Source organism: Triturus cristatus, chromosome 4_1 (assembly GCF_964204655.1).
Source record: "Triturus cristatus chromosome 4_1, aTriCri1.1, whole genome shotgun sequence".
Lineage (NCBI taxonomy): Eukaryota > Metazoa > Chordata > Amphibia > Caudata > Salamandridae > Triturus > Triturus cristatus.
Genome location: NC_140585.1, coordinates 1,194,018,528 through 1,194,026,073, shown reverse-complemented (window position 1 = coordinate 1,194,026,073; position 7,546 = coordinate 1,194,018,528).

Here is a 7,546-nt window from a genome sequence, read left to right as displayed (position 1 = left end):
TGGTGACATTGAGTGAAGAAGCAGAAAGGCCTTGGGGGTTCTTGGAGGCTTCTGGGAAAGTAGACACTGGCAGAAGATCCCACCCCTCCTCTCATTGGCTGACCATGTCATGGGTCTGCCAATGAGAGGAGGATCTTCCGTAGCCCATCACAAAGTGGGATGGGGTCAATGAGAGATGCTGGCCCCACTCCACTCTGTGATGAGGCGTGACTGGACTCGTAGACAGTCAGTCATGGGCACTTCAGGGCTTAAAACTGAAGTGCTCTGATCTGAGTCTATCAGTGACATCCCCTCATGATGAGGGGAATGCTCTCACAAGACTTTCCCAGGCTGAGAAGGGCACACTCTCAAGACTGTGAAATCTTCAAACCAGCAAAGCTTGGCTCAGGCTGCCAGGGGCCTGCGCATTAGCACACTGAAAGCATCTGGATGCCTGACCCAAACATGAAGAGTGTCAGGTTGACCTTTGCTCAGCCTGATAGACAATCATCCTGCTCGGAAAAAGGGGAGTGGGACAGGGCCTCGGCGCCTTTAATGATTGTACACGCCTGTTTTATTGCCACAAGCCCCATATAGTCTAAGAAAATCTTTTTGGGAGGATTCAGAGATGGTTGGACTTGTGTAAGCTTAGTAGCTCGAAGATGTGATGTCAAGTCTCTTGGAAATATAGATAAATATTATGGAAAAGTCAACTTATCTGACTCACTGAGTAGAGCTCAGGGCGATTCCCTTCACACATGACCTAAAATAGAAATCTGAGCTTAGGTGGCCTGTGTGGGGAAGGGTGAAACAGTGCTTTGCATTGATTGCCTGAGGTTCAAATCTTTTCAAATGATATGAGAAGGCCACTGTTGTGACTATGTTAAAGCCTTCCTGTCTATGTTCAACATTGTACTGCTCTCAAGGTCTACTGTGGGACTCACCGCACAACAACGGGGATGATTCAAGCTTGTGAATCTATGAAAGATTCAATTTGGGAGAAATATCTTCGGAGGGAACTGTCCAGAGGGCGCAATGATTTCAGAAGGTGATTCCTGCATTGAACACCATGGACTCTGTCTGGCGCTTAGTAAAGGGCAGCTATTTGAAGCTTTGTTTGTAGGGGCAAGGAGAGGTACATGACTCCTTCCACCACCCCCCACGCCACCCCACATGAATAGAACAGACCAGTGAGTTGCTCCCCCCTCGCTGCCTCCTCATACCCAGGGCAGGCAGGTGGGAGACCACCCCTTGCTGTGTCCACATACTGAGGAGAGGCAGTGGGAGTGCTGAGGCGCTCTCTCCACATAACTACCTGGGATGTCTGTACCTCGTCGCCTCCACAATCCCAGAACAGACCGGTGGGGTGATCTTTTGTTTTGTGCACATAATCAGCTCAGGCAGCTGGAGTGCATAGTCTTCGCTGCCTGCACATACGCAGGCAGGGCTTTAAGTGTGCCGGGTCCTGTGGGTGCTCAGCAACGACAGTTCTAAAAAGCAGGTGTAACGAAGGGTCCCTATCGGGCTCTCTATTTTTGCCCTCACGCTCAGGGGGGAAGAAAAAAATCCTAACTCTGCAGCTTCACTGCCCTTAATGTAACTTCAAATAGACTCGTTATAGTTCTTTCACAGTCCCATCATTTCAGAACTGAAGCATTTTCAATATTATATACAATAAAGCCATAGTTGGTGCTTATTACTCTTAAGCAACTAACAAGCATTGACAGAGCCAATATTCCTGCCTTGTTGTAGGTGTAATATTACCTGTTGTGTTGCATATCTGGATGCAATGGCAGAAGCAGCAAAATAGCAGTCGGGCAGGACACTATTCTAAGCAAAGATTTGTACCTCATGTATTCTTAAGTCACGCCCTTAATTACATCGGCCACGCCCCTTTGAGAGACCCTCCAGTTTTTTTATCCCACTTAAAACCCTGTATGCAGGACAGACAGCTGGGGTGGCTTCAAGTTCCCGCCACAAACCCATGACCGGCAACTGATTTACCTCGTCATTGTTGCCTCCACATACTTAAGACAAATAGGTGGGGTCCCTGCCTGTCATTTCCTGTGCACACCCTGCACAAGAAGGGCAGGTACCAGCAGGCCCTGCCTCTGTACGCCCAGTAGAGACAGGTTGAGAGGTCCCTAGACTCCCCGTGTACTGTGAACTAAGAGGAAGGCTGCCCGCAATGCCTTCACCCACACAGGACAGGAACGCAGAGTACCCCTCATCCCCACCCGGATGCCTTCTACCTGAACAGGACGTGTGTAATGACCCCACCTTCTATTGAATCCTTCCAGGACCCAGGACAGACATCCCTCGCTTCCTTCATACCCAGGACAGACAGACCCTCGCTTCCTTCATACCCAGGAGAGACAGGCTCTGGCTTCCTTCATACCCAGGAAAGACAGCCCCTCGCTACCTCCACATACCCAGCAAAGATAGGTGGGATGCCGTCAGCTCCCTCAACATGTTACTGCCACACCATACTCCGGCCAGGGGCGGCCTTAGCCATGTGCAAGCTGTGCACCTGCACAGGGCCGCCAAACCCCAGGGGCCGCCTGGCCACGAGGAATCGGATACAATACATATTCGTGGCGGCCCCTGGCAGGGATTTGGCGGCCTCCGGCTTCCACTAACTTGCATTGCATTGCAAACACCCTGACTGTCACCCCCCCTTCCCGCACCTGTGTTCCTCGTTCCTGATTGGCAGTAAGTGGCGCCGGGGTGTTTCAATCTCACCAAGGCGGGCGTTGCAGCTGGCAGACGTCGGAAGCTGAGGATAGAGTGATCTGCGCAGACTCAACCTCCTCAAACTGCTTCCCGCGTGCGACGTGGCGTGTGTCAGTCTGCATTCTTTCTGGTGGTCGGACTCGGAACGTTATGACGCGTGCCTGGTGTTTCAATCTCACCAAGGCGGGCGTTGCGGCTGGCAGACGTCGGAAGCTGAGGATAGAGTGATCTGCGCAGACTCAACCTCCTCAAACTGCTGCCCGCGTGCGGCGTGGCGTGTGTCAGTCTGCATTCTTTCTGGTGGTCGGACTCGGAAAGTTACGACGCGGACGCGTGCCATCTAGCTGTCACACATTGCCAAACTGTGGTAGGAAGGTGTGTCTTAGTGAGTCTTACAATTTTTTTAATACAAAGAAAAAAAACATTTTTGGTGAAAAAGGGAAGAAAGGGAAGCATGATAGGTTTTTGGTAAACATGAGTAGTGCGTCACGTGCTGAGGTTGCGGAAATTCGTTTCTTTTGCAGTTTTCCTGGTGTGCCTGGGGTGAAAACGAACCCTTACTTACTACATCGCTGCCCGCGTATCCAGAGGACACAGGTGATCAGAAGTTACGACCACTTAAGAAAAGGGGTGTAAAGGGACAGGTGTGTCATCCTTTGATTCAAGAGGGGCCACCTTACCTCAGTTTTGATTTGGTTCACAAAGTGAAGTCTAGTACTTCGCCACTACATGGTGGTTCATTTGATTTAGGATTCTTAGAGGCGTGTATGTTTCCATTCCAGCCATATATCTCAAATGTGTAGGTTTTTCAGATGTCACCCCCTGGCACACAATGCATTATCTGGTGCATAATTTCCAGAATTTTTCTTTGGTTGTTGTGTAAATACCTTATGTGTGTCGTCATCACTGCTGATGTCTGGTAGATTCTGCAATTGCCATGAGTCGTTGTTGTTTCTGCTTCCCTATACATGGTGCTTTGTTGTAATCATCTGCATTCCCGTGTAGAAGAGCGAATATCGAGGTATAGACGGTGGACCATAGTAAATGTCATCTTACATTTCTAGACTAAAAGGGCATCTGCATCGGAAGTACAGAGGTAAAAAAGGCTAAAACGTTCCCTTCATAGCAGGACATTATGACTTATGACTTTTCTCCGAACTCAGCAGGTTATTTGATTTTGTGACTTTTTTAAGAACATGTCATAAATATTGCATTTATTTTCCACCTCCCACGCTTGTTCTTTATTTTCTCAAATGTTTTTTTGGGTGAAACTATCTGAAAATTGTTGCCAGTGGCAGTCCAATTAAAAAACATAAATGTGCCATCGGTGCCTTTGTAAATAGCTACTGTAGGACAGCTCCGTTTTCATTTGAGGTTTCTAGCCAAAGCAGTAAAAGTAAATTGCATTCAGTGCTACCTTTATAAACGTGCAGAAGTTGTTTTTCACCTGGAATAAGTAAAAAATAATTAAATGCAATAATTTGTTTGCCTTTCAAAAAGCATTACTGAAGTTAGACATGTATATAGTTTTTCTCATCTGCTGAACGTAGAAAGTAGTTTAGCACTTAATTTTCCATTTTTACCACAGACGGACAAGGACAGACTGCAGAGTCGAGAGTCGAGCCCCGAGACAGCTTCTCAGGAGGAGTCTGCACAGTGCACTGCACAGTTCACCAGGCAGCCCAGGTTAGGCCCAGGCGGGCATTAATTCATCAAAGACATTTTCGAATCGATCCCTGGACCCCTGAAACAAAATGCAGTTTCTGGGCCAATATAGATGTAGGAACAGAGTGATAAAGAGACGGATATGGTCGCGAGAGAGATTCAGTCAATCATGGTATATTGAGAGATGTGAGGTACAGAGGTACAGAGGAAAAGTGGTGATGTTTATCAGAGGTAGCGCCTTGATAGTTGAAGAGATGGTGAAATAGATCAATAAAGAAAGATTGTGAGAGAGTTCAGGTGGAGGCGGGAGCTGAAATAGAGGAGGTCCAGAGAGAGAGAGAGATGTGTTTGTGGAAGAAATAGAGAAAAAAAGAGAAGGGTTGATAGAGTAAAAAAGAGCAGAGGTAGTGAAAAGGGAGTAAGATAGAGAGTTGAAGGAAAGGGAACAGATGTATAACAAGGGAAAGGTGAAGTGAAGAGGGTAGGTAGTGAACTAGTGGAGAGGCAAGTTAAGAGGTTAGGTAGTGAAAGAGTGCAGGTGAGAAAGCCGTGAAGTAGAGGGAGAAAACAAATAGAGTTGCGAGGAGTGGTGAGGTAGGGAAAGCTGAGAGACATAGGTAGGGTAGTAGAGACAGCGATGCAATAAAGATAAATAAAAGGTTGTGTGAGAAGAAAAGTAGATTGAGGAAAGATACAGGTAGGTCTTATGGAAAAAATAATGAGGTGTATAGAGGAATGAGGTAGAAAGAGTAGAGGTAGAGCAGAGGTCGAGAGTGATAATTATGGATGCAGGCACAGAAGCAAATAGAGACAGGTTAGGCCATGAAAAGGGTAGAAAAAGATGAAGTCGAGATATTGAGAGGTCAGGTAGACACATGTGAGATACATAGAGAGGGAGGTTCAAGGTACATGGAGAAGTAGAACTAGAGTCATGTTAAGAGAGAGGGTGAAGGTAGAAGTGAAGTAAGGAAATCCCATAGAAAGAGTATTTTTTTTTAAATAATTGCCACCAACTGCCTGAGAGTGCTAGGGTTAAGGCTAGATTGGGCAGGCCAGGCATGCACACCAAGGGGCAGATTTTCTTTATCGCAATGCAGCACAGCAACAAAAGTTACTGCACTGCACAAGGGTGAGAAAGCAGCACAGAGCCGTATATATTAGATATGGCCTGCTGCTGCTCACTACTCGCTCATCACATTACTTATCCTGAACTGCGTCCTCAGGGCAGCAGTGGGCGTGGCAAACACAGGGAGGTCAAAATTACTATTCTAACTCCACGTTTTTCATTTGCCTGCATATCCTACAGTCAGTTTTTGCATACGTGACCTATCAGAGTCCTAATTTCTTTAGGAAATATCCTTGGATTTGGTAATTTGTGGTTTTATGTTGGGAGGTTGAGTATTTTTTTGTGTGTTGAAAATTGTGTTTAAGTCAACCTTTAAATCTTTGTTTTATTGAAGTTGTTGTGTTGGGGGAAAATTTACAGCTTGGGTATGTGGTCCATCACAAGACATCTGCCACAGGAGAATCCTGTCAAGAAAATAAAAATCGATACAAAAGGGGATGATGGACGGAGCGTTTGAGCAAATCAAACACTCACCCCCAGTCAACTGATCTGGGTTTAATCCATCACCATTCTTTAGCTCACTCCGCCACCCCAGTTCAGACATGGCCATATGCAAATCAATCTGACCCTGTGCCTCATGGGAACAGTCCAGCCCGACCTGCCAAGCCATGTCTTCCCTGAACCGGAAACAAGCATCCTGGGACCGGTTTCCAGAAACCGGTCCTAGGACGCTTGATTCCGGTCCAGGGAAGACATGGCTTGGCAGTTCGGGCTGGACTGTTCCCATGAGGCACAGGGTCAAGGCTGATTTGCATATGGCCATGTCTGAACTGGGGTGGTGTGGTGAGCAAAAAAACGATGGATTTAGGCCCAGATCTCTGTACTGGGGTGAATGTATGACATTGTTCTGCATTCTGTCCATCAACTGTTGTTTTTGCATTTGTTACCCCGAGTGGAACGGGTATGCTCAGACGTGAGTCCCGTGCTCTCCACGCCACTGGAGTCAAGCTATCCTGGCTGATGGCGGCTGAAATGCCAGAAACCGGTCCTAGGAGGCTTGATTCCGGTCCAGGGATGACATGGCATGGCAGTTCGGGCTGGACTGTTCCCATGAGGCACAGGGTCCAGGCTGATTTGCATATGGCCATGTCTGAACTGGGGTGGTGTGGTGAGCAAAAAAACGATGGATTTAGGCCCAGATCCCTGTACTGGGGTGAATGAATGACATTGTTCTGCATTCTGTCCATCAACTGTTGTTTTTGCAAGAAAATAAAAATGACACATCAAAATCTTTCAGCAGCCGCCACTGCTGATTGTCTACTTTTTTTCCCTACCCACTGCTAGCCTCGTCCGCTGCATTGCAAGCAAAATGAAGAGAATTTGAGTACACAAATCTGGTTATTCGAAACGAAAGAGAAAGGTGGCTCAGCAGGCTTTCGTAGCGTCACAGGAAGGAGCAATCCTGAACTTTATCACCCAAGGGAAACCTAAAGATGGAGAATCCTCTGGTCAGAGTACTGCTGATGCACTAGGTAAAACAGGCGCTGACGACGATAAAGAAGAACTAAAAAATTATGATATCCATGAGCAGAATGATACTCATGAGCAGACCAATGAAAATGAACAAGGTGACTCTGAAATTGATACAAACATGCAGCAATTACCAACTCAGGATGAGGATTATTACAAAAGACCATCAGACAGAGAAACTGAAACATCATTCATAGGTCCATCAACATCTGGCATTCTAAAGGAGGTTCAGAGTTTACAGACGGATGAGGTGGTATTGAAAAGGAAGCCAAAGAGCAAGACCATGTTACAGACCCGTGTTCTGAATATGATTTATGTGATTGGAGGGATCCTGCTTTGTGGCCGAACTCTCTTACGGACGCGCAACGTGTTTTTCTTGTTGAAAGGGGTCCCTCCAGAGACCCAGATTGTAAAACAAAGTATCCAAGTGATGAGCACTCAAAAAGTAAACGTCGTTTTTCTGTTACCATGTTCTCACGGAAATTAAGGAATGGTGAAATTATAGATAGGCGCTGGCTTGTCTATTCAAAAAACAATAATGCAGTATTCTGTTTTTGCTGTAAATTGTTTTCT